The following is a 25,080-nucleotide window of genomic DNA, read 5'->3' as shown; positions in this document are numbered from 1 at the left end:
TGATCGAACAAGTCATCAATCCTTGGTAGAGGGTACTTATTCTTGATAGTCAACTTGTTTAATTCTCTATAGTCTATACACATCCTCAAAGTCCCATCCTTCTTCTTAATAAACAACACTGGAGCGCCCCATGGTGAGTAACTAGGTCTGATGAATCCTAAATCCAGAAGCTCCTGTAACTGTATCTTTAGTTCCTTCAACTCAGCTGGAGCCATCCTATATGGTGTCCTTGATACTGGTTCTGTCCCCAGTGCTAACTCAATCTCAAACTGAATCTCCCTACGCGGCGGCAACCCTGGTAGATCCTTAGGAAATACATCCAAAAACTCACACATCAATCTGGTCTCTCCCGGCCCTGTCGGCATAACCCTAGTAGTATCCTCTACACTAGCCAGAAAACCTATGCATCCTCCCTGTAACAAGTCTCTGGCTCTCAATGTTGAAATCATGGGTACGCGGGGTCCACATACCGCACCCACAAAAACAAAAGGATCCTCACCCTCAGGCTCAAAAGTCACCATCTTCTTCCTGCAGTCAATAGTAGCCCCATATCTGACCAACCAGTCCATCCCTAGTATCATGTCAAAATCCTCCATGTCTAACTTAATCAAATCCATCGAAAGTTCCCTACTATCAACCATCACTAGCAGTGCCCTAATCCATCTCCTAGAAACTACTGTTCCCTTGTAGGCAATAGAGTCCCAAAACCTACAGTCAGATACTTACTAGGTCTACACAATCTATCAATCACTATATTAGACACAAAGGAATGTGTAGCACCAGAATCAATCAATACTGTAAAAGGAGAGCCAGCGCTAGAAAGTTGACCTGTCACTACCGAGGGACTAGCCTCGGTCTCTGCCTGAGCCAAGGTGAATACTCGAGCTGGAGTGAAGCTATCCACCTTCCCTGCTTCACCTTTCTTCAATGTTGGGCATTCCTTCCTGAGATGCCCCACCATTCCGCACACAAAACAAGCCTTAGCCCGACACTCGCCCAGATGGCGTCTTTTACACCTCGGGCACTCTGGATAGGTCCTCCATGCCTCGCCGCCACCCTGACAGCCACCCTGACCTCCCCGACCCCTCCTATCAGGATCGAAAGCAGTCGAAGTGTCAGGAGCCTTTCTCTTGAAGTCACTGGGGCCTCCTCCCCTACTTGTCCCTGAATAAGGAGGCACCACTTTGCGGCCCTCACGCCTCACCGCACTTTCCCTCCATATCTTGTTCTCCGCTTCCTTAGCGGTAAGAGCCTTCTCAACGGCCTGGGCATAAGTTGTTCCTCCAGGTACCGTTGTGATCCTGACATCCCGGGCTATCATAGCATCAAGCCCCCTGATAAATCGATCTTGCCTAGTAGCATCAGTATGCACAAGATCTTGTGCAAACTTCGCAAGCCTATCAAATTTTAGGGCATACTTAGTAACAGTCATATTCCCCTGCACCAGACTTACGAACTCATTGACTTTTGCTGCCCTGACGGCAAAATTGTAATATTTCTGACTGAACAAATCTCTGAAACCTTCCCAACTCAAAGCAGTAACATCCCTGGTCTACGATGCCACCTCCCCCAGATGCGGGCATCTTCTCTCAACATATACATGGCACAGGCCACTCTGTCATGCCCCTCTATCCTCATAAAATCCAATATAGTCGTAATCATAGTCAGCCACTGCTCAGCCTTCAGTGGGTCAGGTCCTCCCTCAAAGATCGGGGCCTGCTGCTTCCTGAACCACTCATACAACGGCTCCCACCTGTTCCCGACCTCCCCAGACTGAACAACCGGTACCACTGCAGGTGGTACAATAGGGGCAGCACTCCCTGATGGAGCCTGCTGTAGCAGTAGGCAAATCTATTCATTCTGGCTCTGTAATCGAGCCTGCATATCTGCCATAAGCTGCTGCCAGTTCTCAGGGACTGGCGGAGGAATCTGGCCTTGATCATCACCCTCGTTCCTGGACCTAGTGCCGGCTAGTCGCGTAGATTTTCTTAGACGCATAGCTATCCAAGTCAATCTGCAATCAACGACTCGGCAGTCAGACCATGATGACAAGGTAAAAACTTCTCCAAAATCCACCAATGGAACATAACCAATGACAAACAATTAACATATAGGCATCCATCCACATGCACCAGCTGCTAATATCCACACCTTTAATCTCATTACACAATAGCTATGAAACAAACATTCATCCATGCACAATATACAATTAATCATCCAAATATTCATTTACATGCATGGCGATGCTAATAAACATGCCTCAATATTCTCACATATCAGTCAAGGGACAGGCCCTATTAGTATCTCATGCTTCCTATTAATCCCATAACAACAACATTTATAATTCACCTCAAGCATACAAGCATATAAACACATATACACATTACCGAACCCTGATTTGAGCTTGTCTCTAGCAGTGAATGTACATGTCCAGCCGGTCTTCAGGAACCCTTAAACCTAGGACGCTCTGATACCAAGTTGTAACGCCCTAGATAGCCAAGACCAATACACTGTGTACTTATAAAGGTGCAAGACTTGCTAATCAAGTCATTAATTTAAAAACGTGTCACTAAACATGTATGAGCTAGGGTTAAAAAGGTTTTTCTCTCAAAATTTACAATTTATATAATTAAACAGTTATATACATGGGATCCCATAAGAAACAGAGTTTAAAAGTTGGATTACAAACACTCCAAAATACAGACAATTGTCAGCCATGCTAAGGCAAAATGAACATTTCTGGGTCTCGCGTCCCTGCCTAAAACCTCAACCGTGGCAGCTGAGTAGCTGGCCATGTACATTCCGCTCGCAGAGCTCTCCAAATCAGGGTTGATCAAGTTTTCCCTTGCCTTTACATGCACCACGTAGCACCCGTGAGCCAAGGCCCAGCAAGAAAACATAATGTGCAACACAAACAATAATAACAAATAGTAAATTCACTAAGCATGATCTTTCATCACATAACCCACATTAACCATTCAGTATATATTCCGAACCAAGGATGCAATTAATCACTTATAACATCCAAGTATCATATCATCATATTACATAATAATCAGGGCCGACAACTTAGGTCGCACCCTCTGTTTACCCCACTGACTCCGGCCCGCTTAAACTGAGCTCAGTGCATATTAAGCTGTCCTCAGCTACCAGTGGCCAAGCCGCGCCCTGTGCGCTAGTGTAACCCTTGGCACTCTTAGGCCGTTGGTTCACTGATTAGTTTGCATGGCATAATACCATCCTTTCAAGCATACACAATAGGGAACCCTTTGTCCCATTACAAATATACAACCAAGTGCAGTTTTCTTACGTTTGATCTTTGCGGTTACTGATTACAAACAACGTTTCTCAAGCACGATCCGTTCGCAAGCCCTAGCCTTAACACCTAGTCACAACCAAGATATAGGTTTCCATTAATATTCAGATAAGGGTTTTTGGATACAAAACTAACTTCCGAAAACCAAATTCCACCAAGTACGGTGGTGAAATCGATCCCGAGCACCCTAGGCTAGATTCTCGTGCTTTAAAACGCTAAACGTTCAAGTACACACCTAAGGGCTGCGACCCTTGAAGCCTAGCTGCGGCCCTACCCCAAAACAAAACCTAAGGTATTCCTGGAAGAAGACACGCGCCACGGCCCTTGCTTTGGGTGCCGCGGCGCTCACCCCTGGTCGAGCCCTCCTAGCTCATCTTCATCCTAGGGCCACATCGCTCTAGAACAGAGCCGCGGCCTTTCCCTTCGAGCCCTGAAATTCCACCATTTCCAACCCTTTAACCTTACCCAAAATCATCCCAAAGCTCCCTATTCCAATAACAATCACTCCCAACACTTTTAAGATGACTTTAGCAACATAATTCAATAGAAAAACCCAGCCTAACACACATTAAAATCTCTTTTCAATTCCTGAAACTCAAGAACTTCAAAACACCCAACCAGCCATGCAAAACTCGAATTTAAGTTTCTAAATCATGAATTATAGCTTACCTCTTTAGCTGAACTCCTTCTCTAAGAAGAATCCAAGTAAGTTCCCAGCTAAATCCCAAGCTTCCAGCTTAAATTCAACCTTAAACATCTAAATTGCAACCATCTCAACACCCAACTAGAACTCAGAATTTTCTAACCAAAAAGAAAGGAATCACTGCTTACCTTAGTACTGGTTAAATTGCTTGGGTAATCCTTGAGTTAAACCTCAAAATCCTCTCTTCAATTCATTGAATTCCAGCTAAAATTCCAGCTTAAATCCTCCAAATTTCTCTGTGTTTTTCTTGTGTTTTCCTTGAGAGAGAAGAGAGAGAAAAGGCTGAGAATAAAGGGTCGGTTTATTTTGTGTTCTACTGTTTTCCTTTAATTCAGTTTACCCTTATCCCATTAAGTCAATCCCGAGGCTCGGGGTGTCGGAACCGTCCCCGAGGGCAAAGCAGTAAAATTCCCCAATATTCTCGCCCAGACTTCCTAACCTCAAATATATCTCCATATATTTATTTTCATAATCCGATAGTCTAAATAACTACCCGATACCTAAAATACCCCTGACTTATCCAAAGTCTACTGGTAAACCCCGTTGTGACTTTTCCTGCTATCTAGCCCTGGGATCGCCTCGAGTCGTGCTCTACGAACCTACCCACATAATAATGTGGTTCTCACAAATACCATATATATATCACATTAACATCAATATAATCATACAAGCATTATTAATCATATAATTATGCATTTAAATCAACAAAATCATTCAAATCACATTTAACCCAATTATGCCCTCCCGACACTCTAATCGAAGCCCCTTAAGCCTCATTAGCGAATTTAGGGTCGTTACAGGACGAGCGTCCCAAAATGGTATAAGGACAATGTCATTAGTAAAGTAAAGGTAATTTTTTTAGAATTTACTTTAATAATAATTGTATTATAATTCCAGAATGATTAACATGTTTTCTCTTGATTGTAGCATATCATTCAAATAGATGGGCGGCCAGATTATACCACCCTCATTGATAGTATCGATGCTGAGATGGATGAGAGATACTGAGATAAGAAAACTAAGCGGCACGCCCACTTCAAGAAGTTCTACAAAGGACCAGATGATTGGGACAAGGTCCTAAAGAATCCACCTAAAGATGTCAACGCCGATGAGTGGAAAAAAATTTGTGAGTTTTTCAGGAGTCCAGAGTTTATTGCTCGCTCAATGAAGAATAAAAAAAACTGAGGCCAAATGAAGTACTCTACAACACAAGGAACAAAATCATTAGCGGCCACTCGTCACGAAAAAGTAAGTGAAAATGTTACCTTAATTAAGTTATATAAATTTATAAGCTCTCTAACATTCTCATTTTCTTTATTAGTTGAACCCGAACCTTATTGAGGAATGGAAGGAGTATCACTGGACAAAAATGAATAAGAATTTTGTCAACGAGGATAATGAACGAGATTATGTAAGTTTAACTTTATTATCAATTCAAATAATTATATTTTTCTTTTGTATTATAATTTAAAAAAAAAAGGTTAAGTTGAAGTCAACTCTTGAAGCTAAGTCTCAGCAGACACTTGAATCTGGTGCCGATGATCCTTCCTCGGTTGATCAAATGAAGATAATAAGTCAGGTTCTTGGTGAAAGGCGGGGCCACCGGCAAGGAGTTGGCCGCAAATTAAAGGGAAAAACGTTAAACTGCCCTTCTCAAAACACTCAATCTCAGGCACCACCTCAACAATTGACTGAGGAAATATGTGAATTGGTTGATATTGTGAAGGTCATGAATGAGCAGCTTCAGTACGTGTATCAGCAGCTTCCACCTAAAAAACGTCCGACAAAAAATGTGGAGAAGCAGAATACATATCAGCAGTTTTTTGAGAGGTATGTAGGCTTGTATTCTGAAACTCAGACACAACACACGTCTCAAGCTTCAGCTTCTCAGCCTACACCAAGCCATCTTGACACCCATGCACCAATTTTTCTATCTCAACCTTCAGCCCAGCCATATATGTATCAATGGTTGATGCCTCCATACCCTCAGGCTTATCATCATCATACGAGCGAACCTTCGTCCATAGCCCCCGCCTCCTCATATGAGTGGATTGTTGTCTCAACCTCCACCCTATCCTTATCCTTATCCATACATGTATGGACTTGGAGGATCATGTTACCTCCCCAGTATCCATGGGCGATGCCTTCGCACACACCACAGGCACCACAACCACCAAAAGAAGGGGACAATACGGAGGACGCCGATGGTTGAGATGTTTTATATATTATTGTATTAAACAATAACTTTTAATTAATATATTATTGTATGAATATTTAATTTGGATAATATTGTATTAGTTGTGTAATTTGAATAAATTATTAATTTTATGCATATTTAATTTTGATATTATAAATTAAAAAATAGTATATAAAAGTATTAATAATATCAAAGTCGTCGCTAATATTATATTATTAGGGGCAAAAAATGATATAGGAAATACGATTATTAGGGGTGACTTTCGATTTATTAGTGGCGAAATTGTCACCGCTAATACTAATTATTTGGGTCGACTGTTTTGTCGCCGCTAATAATCAAAATTAGTGTCAATATATTAGCGGCGACACATCAGCGGCGACATGTTGCCGCTAATGACCATTAGCGACGACTTTGGGCATTATTAGAAACGACATCCGTCGCCCCTAAAGACCCTTTTTGTTGTATAAAGGTTGTATCTTATAGCTTTTTTTAATCAATCATGTGATCTTAGATTGCATATTCAATGTATATAAAAATTATACTGATATAATAAATATTTATCTTAAATTTACATTTAATGTTAATATTTTTCATAATATTTAATTATTAATATTAAAATAATTAAACAACTACAATCGATTGCAAAAATAAGAAAAATAAAATATATAATACAAATTCCCAATTAAAAGATTTTCTCATTAATTTACTAGTGCAAATTATTCTATTAATTTAATATATTTTGCTACCAAATTGTACAAATAAATAGTACTACAAATCATTTTATTATTCATAATTTGCTACCAAATTATGGTAGCAAAAAAAAAAAATATATATATATATAAAATAATACAAAAGACTCGTTTTGCTATTAAATATGATATTTTTTGCTACTAAAAAATTAGTAGCAAATAAATAGCATTTGCTACTAATTTTTTTCGTAGCAAAAATTTTTCAGCTATGGCGTAGCTACTAAAAATTGTTGGTAGCAATAAAGGATTTAACTACCAAAAAGACTACCAATTTCTTAGTAGCTAAAATACTAATTTTTTTGTAGTGTCTTCTCTTGTCATTCTAAACTGTTACACCAAAATTTCGAGAATATAAATTTTGATCTCGAAAGTCAGGCTCGTATAGTGCCAGCTCAGAATAAGCAGGTTCATCATAATCAGCTTCAATGAAAATATCAAGAACAGTCTCATTGTGCAATAAGTGTGACAACATCGAAATTGGTGAGCTCAGAAACTACGCGGTCACGGAGGTGTTCTAAGATTATATGTCAAGCTCGAAACTACAATGATAGTAGTTCAATACTTGTATAAATTCCTTGATTCCTCTCCTGACATCAGACAAGACGGTTCGAGCTCAAGCATTGCAAGCTCGAAATGGAAGATCTGAACAACATTACTTGTTAAAAGTCGAGGCGAACTGAGGTAGCGAGCTCGTGATGGTTGATCTATCTCTAAGGTGTGTGAATTGAATGTTCAAGGTTGCGAGCTGAGTGTGAACATCTTTATTGTTATAAAATCCCTATGTTTAAGGGATTGGTTGTAATTTGTTGTTAAATCTCAAATATCATGGGATTTATACACATACGTAGTAACTATATGCATTTAATTGCATTTATTTAATTGATTTGAATAATAACTCCACGGAATATGAGGGGAGATATTCTGTAAACCACTCTATAAATAGTGTGGAGCAATTCATTTGTAAGGATAGAGAAATTTGTATTGGAAAGACTCTGAAAAATTGCTTCCAGAAAGCTTTGAGAGAATTCCATAAAGTGAATAACATTGACTCATGGACTAGGCAGATTTTAATTGCTGAACCACGTAAAAATTGTGTCTATTATTGTTTGTTTCCTCTGGTATTTTGTTTAATTGCTCTACATTTCTAAGTTGACGAGAAATGGCGTCAACAGTTTTGTGCTTTCATTGGGAGCCATTAAACAAGACGCGAGCCTATTTAATCAGAAAACCTCCTGAATCATCAATGGCCGCTACAGGAAACCCTAGTACTGGTGGGCGACCATTCCCCCAGATACTCGAGGAACAGACCCCTCGTACCAAGGAATATCCCCGACGACCTGGAAAGCAGCCTATGGTGGATTCAGACGCTAAGGGGAGGAGTGACTCATCCAACTCTCGGGGGCCACTTACCCCCAGGCTTGACGAGGATTTATACTACAACCCTGAAAGATATGTTCCTATCATGGAACTTGAAAATCGTCAACTACGCAAAAAATTGGCAGAGGCAACAAAACGCAATGAAGAATTAGCCAGATAGGTAGCTGTCACCCAGGCACCTCCCCGGAGGCCTAGAGGATGCCCCTGTGGGAACACGGCTGCTAGGAGAGTGAAACAAGCCTCACAACTGAATCAGCCAAGGCCCCGGAGAAGTACCCGGGATGAGGCCACTGCCAACCCTACTGCAGACTTGCCTACAGGAATGGGTAATAACCGAGCCCCTCCAGTGGCTCGGAACCCAGATCCTAATACTGCATGAAACAACCCGGAGCCTGTCCAGGCAAACTCTGGGCCATCCAGGCCCGACAATGGGAGACAACCCCAATCGCCCGTAAGGCATCCACCATAACCAATAAGGCACCCTTTGCCAGTCCGAGAGGTCCCACGAACTGCACCACGGAGGCCATCTTGCAGCGGCAGTCGAGATGGAAACCGACAGGCTAGGCCTAGACAGGGGAACAAAAGAGAGGCTACTCGAGATCGCAGGGCTCCTCAGCCATCGAGAAGCCAAATGTCAAGATCATAAACTGCTAGGCCAGCAGGGGACCCACCTCGTAATCACTGAGCCACACATCCAGAGAGGGCTACAGGTTACGTAAGCGAAAGATTGGACTACACTTAGTCTGTAAGCATTTATAACACTGAGCCAAGGCATATAGGGAATTGAGGGAATCACCCTGATCTGCGAGATCATCTAAACCATAATCGAGGGCGAGATAATCTCCCGAATCCTGATCTGCGCGACCATCTGAATGGTCGTAAATAGCTAGCAAATAACCCTATACCAAGACAAGGACCTGGAGTTTTTAATAACGAAAACTAGCCCCCTCAGGTCCAGGCTCGACCCCCAGTGGATTTAGTCCAGGAAAGGATTGACCAGTTAGAAAGAGCATTCAGGCTCCTGCAAGACGAGTGTAACAGGAACAAAGCTGGCGAGTCCGATGAGGAACTCGAGCCATTTGCCCTACATATCTCCAGCACTCTGTTTCCTCAGGGATTTAGAATACCCCATGTCCCGCCATTTGATGGAAACTCAGACCCGTATAGTCATCTGAGTACCTTCAACACCATCATGCAAGCTAACACTACACCAAATACCCATTACCATAACACATGATTATAATAGATTTTAAAAAGAGTTATGGTAAATAAAAAAAATTTCAGGCGGCAACTTAAAATAATGTACCGCCAAAATAACTTAGCTTTTTTTACTAACTTTTTTTGACTGAACTTCCCGTGTACCCATTTCCCCTAATACCCATTTCCTCAACCATTCTTCGGTCTTCCCTTTCCTCTCAGTCCCTTCAATCTTCAATGTTCTTCGTCTTTCCATTCCTGGTCCGTGCGTGGTGGTCTATCTCTCTCGGTTTCCCGTTGACTCGGTCTCTCGGTTTCAGTTCGTGGTCCGTTCGTAGCTTGCTCTTGCAACTCAGCCCTCTTCCAGGTCAACCCTCTTGCATGTCTTCCCGTAGCTTGTTTTGTTTTTGTTATTGTAGTGTGGGTTTTGTGTAGATTTTTGCTCTGTTTTATCGGACATTTGTTTCTAATCTGCATTTCTTCTTGCATTTCTTCTGCATTTCTTCAGTCTTGCCTAACCCGTAGCTTGCTCTTGCAGGTCAGCCCTCTCTTTGTACCAAGTTCTCCTTTGCTCTATCAATGGAGGAGCCTCTTCTATTCTGAGAAATACCTCAAACCCACCAGCTGTTTCACTCATTCTCAGGTACACAAATTAGGCACCTTTACTGTTTTCATGTTTCTTTTGCTTAATTAACTTCTTTTATGTTTTTTTTTTACTTTGTTCACATTTTTCTTTGGTGTTGTAAATCTTGTATATGATAGAATACAATCTTACTTGAATGAAAAAAGAAAATTGCACTCTTGTAAATGAATCAGGTGGTCTCAGAATTTAGTAGGGTGTCGTACTTGCTTTGCTATATGATGACTGATCATATAATTGCTATATTTTCCTAGCTATTAATTTCCATTAATAAATTTCATGTATAAGATTTTACCATGTATATTTCTCTCTAGAAATAGAAATCTCTGTGTGTTTGAGATGAGATCTTTGGCTATTGGTCCTGTAATTCAGCTGATTAAGTTCAGTATTAGATCTAGACTAGCCAGGTTGCCTAAGCTGAAAGTGAGGACCAGTGAGGTGGCGTTCTTAGAGGCTATTACTCAGTTATAACTGTTTTTGTTTGGCTATTTGAGCTTGGTTTGTTTTCTTGCTGGTTTATTGCTTTTTTAGGTCCTGTGTGGAGGCGTTCTTAGGGGCTATTTCTCAGTAGTTTCTGTTTTTGTTTGGCTCTTTGAGCTTGGTTTGTAATCTTGCTGGTTTGTAATCTTGCTGGTTTGTTCAATATATTCATTTTTTCCATAAAAAAAAAGAAAATGGGTGGTTAAAAGAAGACATTACACTGTAAAATAAGCAGACAGACAAGCTCTGAAATAATTTGGTACCAAATAAATATAAAAGCTCCTCCTAGTTATGTTAAAAAGATAGTATTCTAATTATTTAACATAATAAATTTATTGTTTAGCTAAAGTACATGTAAATTAATACAGTAGGAAATCACTTACAGTAGGAAACCTGCATTTAGTATACTGTTTCATACTAAAGTCACTGAACCATGAATGGCTCATATCATTGATGTTTCTTTTCATTTCCATGTATAAATGAGAATACAACTCTTCTTTTTCCTGTGCTTATATCAGTGTTTGGTTGTTCTACTAAAAGTTCTCTGTCATTGTTAATTATAAAGTTCCATAATTTTGATAATGATTGTAAAACTAGTCTCAAAAACAATAAAAAATGGATATAACTGTAAAAACGAGCTTGTGTGAGACTAAATATGCTGATATGTATGTTGAGTCTACTTTGCTAAAGTTTATTTTAAGATTTTGGTATCAATATCAACTTTGACGAAGTGGGTGAGTTCAAATAATAAAAAAATGCAGGGGTCAAAACATGAGATTCTCAATGGTGTGCGAGTTATTAATACTTTTCTATCTATGTTGATTCCTGGACCTAAACAACCTGGGAATGACATAGATGTTTACTTAGAGCCCTTAATTGATGAGTTACTTGAATTATGGAATGGTGTTTATACATATGATATTTCTACAAAGAAGTTTTTTAATTTAAGGGCTATGTTGCTATGGACCATAAATGATTTTCCAGCTTATGGAAACTTAGCTGGATGTGCGACTAAAGGAAAGTATGGTTGTCCTGTTTGTGGCGAGCACTCAAATGTTGTTTGGTTGAAGCATAGCAAAAAGATGTCATTTTGCAATCATATTCGATTTCTACCACAAGAACACCGTTACAGAAAGAAGAAATATACAACAGCAAGGGCAAGGGAAAGAGCACCACAATGTCCAATTATATTGTCAGGTGTTGAAGTAGCTGAGCAGTTAAGCAAAGTGACTAATGACTTTGGAAAGGGAAAAAAGAGGAGTCGTGGTGTAGACACATAACAAATCTGGAAGAAGCATTCTATTTTTTTTAGGCTGCCTTATTGGGAAATATTAGTTGTTCGTCATAACCTTGATGTTATGCATGTTGAAAAGAATGTTTGTGAAAGCATACTTAACACATTGCTCGATTGCAAAGGAAAATCTAAAGATCACTACAACTCGAGATTAGATTTGACAGAGATGGGCATTATGCCTCATCTCCATCCATATGAAGAAAATGGTGTTACTCGTCTTCCTGCTGCAGCTTATACTCTATCAAAATCTGATAAGAAATTGTTTTGTGAGAGGCTATTTGACTTGAAATTGCCTTATGGATATAGCTCTAACATTAGAAACTGTGTAGATGTGGAGAAACAGAAGCTGACAGGACTTAAGTCTCATGATTGTCATGTGATTATGCAACAACTATTGCCTATTGCTATAAGGGGTTTAATGGAAGAAGGTTGTAGAGAGACAATTCTTCGGCTCTCTAAATTTTTTCATGGATTGTGTCAACGTGTGGTTGATAAGGAGGAAATTATGAAATTGGAACTAGAAGCCTTTGAAATTCTTTGTCAACTAGAAGAATATTTCCCTCCTTCTTTCTTTGATCCAATGATTCACTTGGTTGTTCATTTAACACGAGAAGTTAGACTTTGTGGTCCGGTGCAATTTCGATGGATGTACCATTTTGAGAGATATATGAAAGTATTGAAAGGATTTGTAGCAAACTATGCACGGCCAGAAGGATGTATTGCAAATCGCTATCTTGCTGTTGAATGTGTACGCTTTTGTGAAACATTTTTAAAGCAAAATGATAATTAAGATAGTACATTATTAGAAGAAAATCCACTATCAGCAGCAGAGTGCTTTGAGCTTGACCGATTGAACTTGGCAGTAGCGCATCGGTATGTGTTGTTTAACTCAGATATTGTAGAACCATTTCTCAATGTCCATATGGATGAGCTGAAAGAAAGACACTCAAATCTGAATAACAATCAAACTTTGTTGTGGAATCGACATTCTGAAGGGTTCCCGTTATGGTTTTATGAAAAGGTTATATTCTATTGCCAAGATAAAAGTTTACGTTTTCTTTTAGTGTACAAATTTCTTACAAGTATATTTTTATTTTCAGATTTCTAACATGAACAAAGTAGATGATATGTTAGCTCAATTGGCTGAAGGTCCAAGTCGTGGTGTCACTTCCTACAAAGGGTACATGATTAATGGAATTCGATTCCATAAAAAAGGAGCTGAAAAAACAACTCAAAACAGCGGTGTATACTTGGAAGCACATGACAGTGGGCAATTGAATGATAAAGAAGAGTATTTTGGTGTTATCAAGGATATAATTATGCTTGATTATCGTACTTTTAAGGTGCCATTGTTTTGGTGCGATTGGGCAAATATTCGAATGGGTGTTAAGAAGTCAGAGTTCTATACGCTTGTAAATTTTAATATAGGACAAGCTCAATCCATTAGGGATCCATTTGTATTAGCTTCACAAGTGAAAAAAGCTTTTTATGCAAGGGTGAATGAGTCAAGTAATTGGTATATAGCTTTAAAAGATTCAAATAGAGGGTGTTTTGGACTTGAATCCAATGAAGAAAATTGAGTTTCCTGTTGTCTCTTATGTACTTTGAATGAAACAAATCTCCTTACACTTTTTGTATGTAATTTTCGTGTATTATTACTCTTTTGTTGAATGAAACAAATGTGGTTTTATTACTCTCTACGGTGAACTTTATGATTTTATTTTAATTTGAATGAAATAATTCTGGTTTTATGGTTTTGGTGTATGTTTATTACTCTTTGGTGATCCACATTTCTGATTTTTATACTATGTTATCTTTCATTTTATATTGCAGGAATTTGAACTTGAAAAATGAGTACATTACGAAGATCTCCAAAAAAACACCTTCGTCCAGGTGCTTTATGCAATCTTGTAGCCAAAAAGCGAAAAGCATCATTGAAGATTCAAGCTGATTGTGACGATATGTTGTTTGGAAGCCCTCTTTTAAAGAAAAAGACTGCTCTTCGTAGGTTTTCTGCACCTGTTAGAGTTGTAATTGATTCACCACCTGCTCTTAGTACTAGAGCAGCAACTCGTCGTATGGTCTATGATACAGAGTTAGATCCAAATGATGATGTGGAAGACATGGAGATGTCACTTGGAAGTTCAAAAACTAAACGATCTCTTAATTATGAAGTAGATAAGGTAGTTGATAGTGTTTGTGAAAAAGGAGTAAGGGAGGAACATGAAGAGTCAGCTGATGAGGAAAGGGTTGGTGTAGAATTTGAAGGGGCTGTTGCACAATGTGAAGAAGTGTCTGATGCAGAATGTGAAGATGTTGCTGAGATAGAACTTGAACAACCTCTTAGAAAATCTGTTAGATTACAAAAAACAACTGATGAGGCAAATCAAACTGAGTTTGAAGAAATACCTCAAGATGTAGATGCGAATGTAATGAACTTAGCCAAGAGGAGAAGGGGGAAAACTCTATTGGCAAATCTTACCAAGAGGAACAATGACTTAAGGATAATAAATTGGAATGAAAAAGGGCAACCAGTTGGTAGTAACTCAGTGCAATTTTCTTCTTTTGTGGGCGCTCTTGTGCGAGAGGTTATTCCTTACACTATTTCAGATTGGAGGAAAGTTTCACCAATGATGAGAGATGTTCTTTGGGCATCTATTCAGGTAGAATTACAAGCTTTATGAGTGTATTTTTTTATATATATTTAGCTCTACACTTAAACATATAATATGTTATTCTTTATTCTATTGTAGGCACAATATGACTTACATGATGATTGGCAAAAAAAGATGTGCTTTGAAATGATGGCAGAACTATGGAGAGCTGGGAAATCTAGACTTGTAAAAGATATTATTAATGCAAAAAATGAGAATGAACGACTAGCCTTAAAGCCGGATTGCATAAAAAGTGATGTAGAATGGAGAGCATTTGTTGCCAAAAAAATTAGTAAAGATCATTTGGTAAGAAATATAATGTAAGAAGTGATGTTGCTGTCTCTTTTATCTCTGTTGGTGTTAAATTAAATATAGTTATGTCTCTTTTACTTATTTATTAAACAGGATATAAGGGCCAAATGCCAAGAGAGAAGAAAGAAAGCTGTTCCACACACTTTAAGTCGAAGAGGATATGCTCGAACAATTGATGATATGGTAATAATTAAGTTTTATACTGTTTGTATTCTTGCTTCTATTATTGTAGTCTCTATTTTATAATCTCTATTGATGTATTGTGTAGAAGAAAGAAAATGAGGATGGTAAAATATCTAGAGTCGATGCTTTTCGGAGAGCCCATACCAAGAAGAATGGTGAACCTGTAAACCTAACGGCATCTGATGTTTTTGTGAGTATTAGTCATTTAATTTTTGTGAATTTTTACTTATTTTCCATAATGCATACATTAGTTATACTAATTTATATGCAGGGTTCATTGAATGCGATTCTCGTTGAAGACCCAAAATCTGGAACTACAGACAACGCTGATGAGGATGCCTTGACAAAATTGTTTGGTAACCAAAAATCTGGTCGTTTAATCGGACAAGGAAGAGGCGTGACAAGGTCAAAGCTAACTGTTGTTAATATGTGTAATAGCAAGATCTCCAAGTTAGAAGAAGAGCAACATAATATGAAGCTCAAAATGACTGAAATGATGAATCTACTTAAAGAACACTTGGTGGTATTTCTATCTTGCACTTATAAATATTAGTTTTCTTTTCTTCCAATAAAACTTATCTTGGTTTTATATTTAGGTTGGTGGTAAAGTGACACCAAGCGAAGGACAGTCTCGCAATGTACCGCAGTCAAACAATGTTCAGTCCCCTAAGGTAAATTATAAAAGTTGTTATTGTTTTAAATTTTCATTTTAGAAGAACAATTACAGAAACTAATATATTGTCTTTAAAATAAATTTGGTAGAGTGTTGCACTAGAAAAAAGACATAACTTTACAGAAGAGAAGAATGCTTGCTACTTGCTTGACTGGGCAGATGCAATTGTTGCTGAAGGTCGTTGGGATTCTAGTGATCCAAATATAACTGTACATGGAAAGCCTCTTGGACCAGACTTTATGCGAGTATGGGTTGATTTTGCTATTGTACCAGAGTCTTACTTATTTCGTCCTAATCATGCGATGCTTACAATACAAGAAGCAGTTGGTTCCACAGTTGCATGGCCTTCTAAAAAAGTTGTTCCAAGAGGTACATTTTTATACTAAAAAAATAACTAATGTCTTATAATTTAGTGTTTTGTTTCTTTGTTTGCTTTAGTGTAGTTTTGAATCTATTATTTTGTATGTGGTGTCCTTTCTTTGATATAATTTCCATAGAATTTTTTTAGAAGTAATTTGTGATGCTAGATAATAACAATAAAATATTTCTTTGTTTATTTTGCAGATATGACAAGCGAAGTATAAAAGGATACTTAAGACTCCTTGAAAGTAGTAACTTTTAGATTGTTTGAATACTTAAAGAATATTTTGTTGTTAATGACAGTGTTGCATGTTTTAAACTAAATTGTGGATTGTTAATTCAATGTAGAATGTTCTTACTTTTTGTTATTTGAAAATCAAGTTCATTTGATGATGCTAGTATATATTAGAAAGTTAATTTTAATTATATAAAAAAAAATTAAAATATAATAGAATAAATTAGTGTAATATAAATAAAATATATAATGAGAATTTAAATATATCTAAATATAACAATAATAGGAAAATTGAGTTATAATATATATTACAATAACACTTTTTATGCAAAGAATTATGTTATGGAAACTTTATTATATAACACAAATAATGTGTTATACTAAAGTGTATTATAACACAAAAAATGTGTTATACTAAAGTGTAGTATAACACAGAAAAAGTGTTATAGTAAAGTGTAGCATAACACAAAAAAAGTGTTATACTAAAGTGTAGCATAACACAAAAAAAGTGTTATAGTAAAGTGTAATATAACACAAAAAAAGTGTTATACTAAAGTGTAGTATAACACAAAAAAAGTGTTATAGTAAAGTGTAATATAACATAAAAAAAGTGTTATACTAAAGTGTAGTATAACACAAAAAAAGTGTTATAGTATCGATTATAAATAACATAATTCAACACTTATCTATATATTAAAATAACACAGAAATTGTGTTATCGTTGACAGTACAATAACACATCTGTATAACACTGATAAAGTGTTATGGTAAGTACCCTGACCTACGATAACACAGTATTTCTTAACACATCAGAAAGTGTTATCGTAGGTTTTGATAACACATTTTTGGAGTTATTAAAAGCATTTTTTCTTGTAGTGTAACAATGTTGGCTATGAGCTTAGATGTATGTTGTTCCCAGCCACACTTACAGGACCAGCGAAAACCTGGTTTGAGAAGTTTAGAAAGAATTCGATCTCGTCCTGGGATCAATTATCTAGAGACTTTAAGAAGCAGTTTAAGGCTATGATTGGCATCAGGCCTGAGGCCTCAGCCTTAACCAATGTCCGACAACAGCAAAATGAGTCATTAAAGAGTCACCTCACGAGGTTTAACCTAGAATTGGCCCGAGCTCGGGATGTCGATGATAGCGGTCACCTGATGGCCGTTAGAGCGGGTATTTTGCCACAAAGTCCCCTTTGGGAAGATTTACAAAGGAAACCTATCAGGTTGCTAACCGAGTTCAATCAGAGGGCCCAGAGGTTTATCAATGTAGAAGAGGCAAGGTTAGCGTTGAACATGACCTCTCAGCCCATAACTACAATGAAAAATGTGAACTCTGCCTCGACCTCGGCGGCCCCATCAATTTCAAAACCCTTTGGGGATAACCCTTATAAAAGGAAGAAGAACGAAGGGAATAACCCCGAGGCTGATGGAGGTAAAAAGAAAAAAGGGGATAAATACTTCTCCGTATACAAGGTGTATACCGAGCTCAATGAGTCTCGGGAGAATATTTACCTGGCCAATGAAAACTAGGTCCCATTCAGACAACCTGATCCCATGAGGAATCAAAAGGAAAAAAGGGAATCAAGTAAATGTTGTAGATTCCATAGAGATATCGAACACATAACTGATGAATGTCGACAATTGAAAGACGAGATCGAAGGTTTGATCTCGAGGGGATATTTCAGACAGTACATTAGAAACTAAAATCCCAATCAAGCATTAACAAGTCAGAGGGCAGCAGCCGTGCAGCCTGCCCAACACAATAACTCCCAAGCTCGGGAGGACGAGAAACCCCCTCTGATTGATGGAGAGGATGTAGTAACCATCTTGGAGGGACCTCATATCGCAGGTTTGGGTAGGAACACCCAGAAAAGATACGTAAATGAGCTCAAGACTGGAGATGGTTCTCCCTACGAACCTAAACCACAAGCTCCAAAACAACAGAGGGTTGAGACTCAACCCATAAAATTTACAGAATAGGACACGTCGCATGTCCAATTTCCTGTTAACGACCCCTTGGTCATTACTCTCCAGCTCGCGAACAAGAAGGTACGCTGAGTCCTGATTGATAATGGGAGCTCGATGAATATCCTCTACAAAGCCACTCTAGAAATGATGGGACTTGTGCTTCGCGATTTAAAAGAATGTGCAACAACATTGTACGATTTTTCAGGAGAAGGGATTGCCTGTATGACATCCATTGAGCTCCCTGTAACCTTGGGAGACTACCCAGTCTTAGTAACCAAGATGATGGAGTTTGTAGTGGTGGACCTCCCATCAGCCTACAATGTATTGCTCGGAAGACCCGCCCTGGTTGGGCTGAGGCAGTGTCATCTGTTAGGCACTTGGCAATCAAGTTCCCGACCTCTAGTGGCATCGGGACACTAAAGGGAGACCAGCTCGCAAGAAGGGAGTGATATAGCATTTCCATAAGAGGAAAAATTCGGACAAGTGTGCAATCTCTAGTGGTTATCCAATAGATAAATGGGTCGGCCTTTGAGATAGTTTAAGAGATCGACCCCAGAATAGAAGAAAGGGCTGACCTCGAACCTTTAGAAGAGCTTGAGGAGGTCAGGCTCGACGAAGTAGATGTTACAAAGGAGGTGAAGGTGGGTAAGAATATTTGTAAAGATGGGAGATAGCAACTAATCTGCTTCTTAAAAGAAAACCAGGATGTCTTCGCGTGGTCACACTCGGACATGGTGGGAATCAGTCCGAATGTCGTAAGCCACGCACTTAACATTGACAAAAGCTTCCCCCCGGAGCAACAAAAGCGAAGACTCCTAGACGATGATAGAAAGAAGGCTCTTAAGAAGGAGGTCGATAGGTTAAAGGCAAATCGATTCATACGAGATGCCTTTTATCCTGATTGGATTTCCAATCCAGTGTTGGTCCCGAAACCCAACGGCAAATGGCGAACCTATATTGACTATTCAGACCTTAACAAGGCATGCCCTAAAGATTGTTTCCCCTCACCTCGGATATATCAGCTCGTAGATGCCACTGTGGGTCATGGCATCATGTCATTCATGGATGCTTATTCTGAATATAACCAGATCACCATGCATGCACCAGATCAAGAACATACAAGCTTTGTAACCGATAAAGGCTCGTGAACAGGATGTTTGCCGAGCAGATTGGAAATAACATGGAAGTTTAAGTTTATATGCCATGACCCGGGGCGTAGCAGCTCCACTTGATCATAGTTGTGGGTCGACACATCAGCGTGCTAGAGAGCTTCAGGCCATGGTGAGCTAGAATGTTAGAAATTTGGCCCGTTGAGGTGACCAAGCTCCAGTAATGTTCCGCCTCGAAAGAGCCTTCTTGCAGGGTCGGAAAGGGTGCTGCTCAAGAAGTAGAAGGGCGATCTGAAGGGTCCTTCATCAGCGAAAAGGAAAGTACACTAGGCTCGTAAGCAACAGTGACTTTGAGTTTGGGATCGAGCGGGACAGGTCTGAGCTCGGGGTCTGGATTTGGATAAACTGGGACTCGAAGTTTCTTTCTTTTTCTTTCCTCGACCTCATCAATCTGATGTCAGAAATGGGCTCGAATATCCTCTTGTTCGCACCTCGCGTTGTGCTTGTGTATCAGTCGCTGGTTTCGAGTGAAGGGAGACTCTGGACTAGGAATTGATGGAGAATAAGGAATGGCGAGCACTGACCCCCACTGATTCTCAGAGTTCTGCGACATCTAGCAAGAAAGAAAAGGGTGAGGGCCATGCATACAAGAAATCAGAGTATATTTTTGGTGATTCGAGCTCGAAAGCCTGAGATCATGGAGTAAGCTTAATCGAGATCGAGGTCTCAAAAGGATGGATCGAATTTGAAGATAATTCCATGAGCTATTGTAAAGTTTGGGCTTCGAGTATGTACTTAGCGCGAGAGTGGGAAAGTTTGGATTCATTTTAAGAATCCCGGATATTCAGGGATAAAGTTGATGGTTACCCAAAAAGGTGATAATTTTGGGATTTGTGCAATTAAAAACCTTAATTCAGAACCCCCATTTCTTGGCTTACACGATACGCTACCTATAATCTGAAAAACCCTATGTTTGTATTTTTTGCACTAAATCTTGGTTTTATAACTATGTTGTCAAATACTTTGAATTGAAAGGTTATGAAGTATCAGTTAAACAATGTGGCTAAGAGTACTAATATCCATATATGACTAGTGAAAAACTAGTAAATATACTCACAATGCATGAAGAAACAAAAGAACAAGAAACTTACACACAGTGGCTGGCGGATATAGTGAGATCGATGACTGTAGGAGCGGTTGAAAGGAAGCTCTCATGGAGTAAAAAATGGCAAGGTTGTTATGTCTCTTCGGTTTGGAGAACATGCAAAAAGGAAAGGAAAGTTTATGGCTTTGGTTTTTTCTTTCTCTCTGAAAAATGGAATGTGAAATGAAGATGATGAAGGAGAAGGGAGAGCTCATATATATGACCCCGTGGGATGTCAAGGGTCGAGTATATCTGTGTCTTTGGTTTGATCTTGAGTGTAATCTAACGGATGGGGTGCAAACGTGATGATGGCGGAAAAAATTTGAAATGCGAAAAGATGTGGGTGTGTTGAAAAAGTACTCGAGTACTCTGACTGAGCAACCCGTGGCTGACGCATGTCCACACTTGAGTGCGGTAGGTGGCCCAATTTTTGAAGGTGGCAGTTCAAAAGTTTCCTTCTCATAGGATTCGAACTGATACTTTTGAGGGGGCAAAATAGTACACCCTGATTTGGAGAATGGAAATCTTGATCTCGAAACTCAAGCTTGTAAGGTGTAAGCTCAAAATAAGAAAATTCATCATGTAATCAGCATTAATGAGAAGGTCAAAGACAGCCTTGCTGAGCAATAAATGTGACAACATCAGAATTGGTGAGCTCGGAAACTATGTAGTCTTGGAGGTGTTCCGAGGTTATAAGTCAGGCTTGAAGCTCATGATGGCAATAGTTCAACACTTGTATAAATCTCCTATCATCAGACAATACGGTTCAAGCCCGAGCGTTGTGAGCTCGGAGAAGATGATCTCAACAACATTACTTGTTGATAGCATAGGCGAATCGAGGTGTTGAGCTCGAAATGGGTGAATGGTCACGAAGGCGTGAAAGTCTAATATCCCAGTTCGTAAGCTGTGCGTGATATATACATGTGCGTGATTTTATTGTTGTAAAATCCCTAAGTTTAAGGGATCAGGTGTAATCTATTAAAGAATTTACTCCAACCAATGTTCCATCCTCATCAACGCAAGTTGATGATGAAATCCCCACTCTTCATGTCCAACCGAGGCAAGTCGATTTAAATGAAGAAAGTACCACTATTCCTGAGCAAATAGTCACGGAGTCTCGTCGTAGTGGGAGGGTTTCTAGGAACCCAGTTCGCTATGGTTTGGATGGTGAAACCAATATGGTTGTTGGTGACACTAGTGATGATGATCCGTTGTCTTTCAAATAGGCAATGGCTAGCCCTGAAAAGGAACTATGGCTCGAAGCCATGAAACAGGAAATGGAGTCCATGTACTCAAATTTCTCCTGGGATCTTGTGGAAGCACCTACTGGCTTTAGGGTCATTGGGTGCAAGTGGATCTACAAGAAGAAACGAGGTGTTGATGGAAATATCGAGACTTCTAAAGCTCGATTAGCGGCAAAGGGTTATACCCAAAGAGAAGGCCTGGACTATGAGGAAACTTTTAGGCCGGTAGCCATGCTCAAATCCATTCGTATCCTCCTATCCATAGCAGCCGCTCTCGACTATGAGATCTGGCAAATGGACGTCAAGACAACTTTTCTTTATGGAAAGCTTGACGAAGTCATCTATATGGAACAACCAGAAGGATTTAAAGTATCTGGACAAGAAGGAAAAGTTTGCAAGTTGAATAGGTCCATCTATGGACTTATGCAAGCTTCTCGTTCCTAGAATCTTAGGTTTGATGAAATAATCAAAACCTATGGCTTTGAACAAAATATTGATGAGCCATGTGTTTACCAACTGAAGGCAAATCAAATAGTGGTATTCCTGGTTCTTTATGTAGATGATATCTTACTCATTGGTAACGATGTTAAGAAATTATTAGATGTGAAGAATTGGCAGAGCACTCAATTCCAGATGAAGGATTTGGGTGAAGCAAGTTATGTTCTAGGTATCCAGATCATCAGGGATAGAAAGAACAGACTCTTAGCTCTATCTCAAGTAGCTTACATAGATAAAGTGCTTGAACGTTTCTCAATAACAAATTCCAAGAAAGGGCGTCTACCGTCCCGCCATGGAATTCATCTTTCAAAGAAGCAGTCTCCCCAGACTCCTGAAGAGGAAGATGCAATGAGAAAAGTTCCTTACGCATCTGCAGTTGGAAGTCTGATGTATGCCATGTTGTGTACTAGACCAGATATTTGCTATGCATTGGGAGTAGTGAGCAGGTATCAGTCAAACCCAGGACCGGAACATTGGATAGCAGTTAAGCATATCCTAAAGTATTTGAGACAGACTAGGGATTATATGTTAGTCTACAAAGGTGGTGTTCTGAACCCTGTAGGCTACACCAATTCAGATTTTCAGACTGATGTCGATGACAGGAAGTCTACTTCTGGAATGGTGTTTACTTGTGGGGGTGGAGCTGTGATTTGGAGAAGCGTAAAGCAGTCTGCAATCTCAGATTCCACCATGGAGGCTGAGTACATAGCTGCGTCAGAAGCAGCTAAGGAAATAGTCTGGCTAAAGAAGTTCTATTTAGATCTTGGTGTTATTCCAGAAATGGATAAATCACTTATGTCGTTTTGTGACAATACAGGAGCGATAGCCAACTCGAAAGAACATCGAAGTCACAAGAGAAGTAAGCATATAGAAAGGAAGTATCACATTATTTGAGAATATGTGGCCAGGGGAGATGTGAAGGTTATGAAGATTGCAACTAAAGACAAACTTGCGGATTCGTTTACAAAGACACTACCAGAAGCTACATTTGATAAGCATATCAAGGAAATGAGATTAGTAGAATTAAGGCATTAGTTTCAATTAGTGCAAGTGGGAGTTTGTTTGGGTTTTATGCCCTAACTGAAACCCAAATTCTTTGTAATCTCATTTTATTATCAATAAAAGAATAGAAATCATTTTTTGACTTGGTTAATCACTTTGCTCACATGTTTTATTTTCATGATAATTTGTTTAATATAAACTTCTATTAAATCCCGAGCATATTGCTAATCTTATATATAGTGACTGTTGACTGCGTTTTTAGCCAACGACGTGAGAACGTCAATAACGACAAGCCTTCAAGAGAAATAAAAACGACAACAGACGGTATATACAAGAAAAGTAAATAACATAGGAGATTTTTATAGTGGTTCAGCCCTGATTGTCGGTAATAGTCTAATCCACTTAGAGTTGTGATTTATAGATCCGTACTCAAGATCAGATGGACTGAGCCAACTGAGTTTCTTCAATACAGATTGTGAAAATACAAGAATTCTCTCTAATTTCAGCACTTTCTCTCTCTAGAATAGATAGACCCAATTTTCTCTCTCTAGAAAGAAGAAGCAGAAGAAGCCCTTCTCTCATCCCATAAGCTCTCTATTTATAGGCCTGGGATCCTCAACTGATATCCCCTTATAATAGGGATATTTTATTATATTTATTACATTTAAACATTCAAAATTCGAAATGTAACAAACCCCCCACTTGTGGGAAGAATGAGAGATTCCCGCGTATGTTGTTGGAGTTGTGTCTGACTTAGTCTCCTTTAGCTAGTTGGTCCACCTCCTACTCACTACCCATGCAAGTGCTGGTTGAATATGCATGGTGGTAGGATATGCATGGTGGTAGGACATGTTTTCGTGGGTTGAACGTGCATGGTGGTAGGACATGCACTTCTCTCCTCTAACATGGCACTCTCCTCTAGCATGCCATGCTCCTCCTTGAACCAATCTCCTTGGCTTCTCCTCGGACCAAGGTGGTCCGAGGCAACCTCCTTGGCACCTCACCTTGGACAACATTGAGGCAACCTCCTTGGCACCTCACCTTGGACAACATTGAGGCAACCTCCTTAGCACCTCACCTTGGACAATATTGAGGCAACCTCCTCCATAACATCTCACCTTGGACAAGATCAAGGAATTCTCCTTTAGCATCTCCCAAACATGTCCGATCGAACATTGTATAGGCTCTCCTTATCAAAATCTAAGTCTCCTTCCTCTTGCATGAGACTCCTCCTCCTTAGCTACTTACCTTGGACACGTTCGAGCCAACACTTAGGAAACCTTGGGAGGCTTGCCTCCTACACACCCTTGGGGTCTCCTAGGACCACATCCTCCTTGGGGTCTCCTAGGACCACTCCCCTTAGCTCTCCTAGAATGCATTCTCCAATTTTTGGGTATAACAGTGACGTAATCACAGTGGAATATAAATATTATTATATGTTTAAAATAAGTTAGTCCTAAGATTAGTCAATGCACTGGATTTACACTGACTTGCCAATCTACGATATGATCTACTTACATATTACAGTGTTATGTTCTTTCCAGAACATTAGCAAAGTAGATAAGATTGGATGTATTTGTTACATTGAACAGGACCGATATTGACAGTTGATAAGATAAGTAAACATACCGTTATTATCTATTCTAGTCATATCATATAGTTGACCATAGGTCAATTCAATCTCAATTTTGAGTGGTTAGTATTCTAACTGATTGTATTATTTGAGTTCTTTGACTTGTTCG

At 39.2% G+C, this 25,080-nt stretch overlaps 1 pseudogene; it reads left to right on the top strand.

Moving 5' to 3' along the window:
- Positions 1-15,489: 15,489 nt before the first annotated feature.
- Positions 15,490-25,080, top strand: part of LOC133785072 (protein PHOSPHATE-INDUCED 1-like) — a 35,302-nt pseudogene continuing 25,711 nt past the window's right edge.

Source organism: Humulus lupulus, chromosome 6 (genome assembly GCF_963169125.1).
Source record: "Humulus lupulus chromosome 6, drHumLupu1.1, whole genome shotgun sequence".
Lineage (NCBI taxonomy): Eukaryota > Viridiplantae > Streptophyta > Magnoliopsida > Rosales > Cannabaceae > Humulus > Humulus lupulus.
Note: the sequence above shows the minus strand (reverse complement) of the source record. Positions and strands in the feature narration are given on the sequence as shown.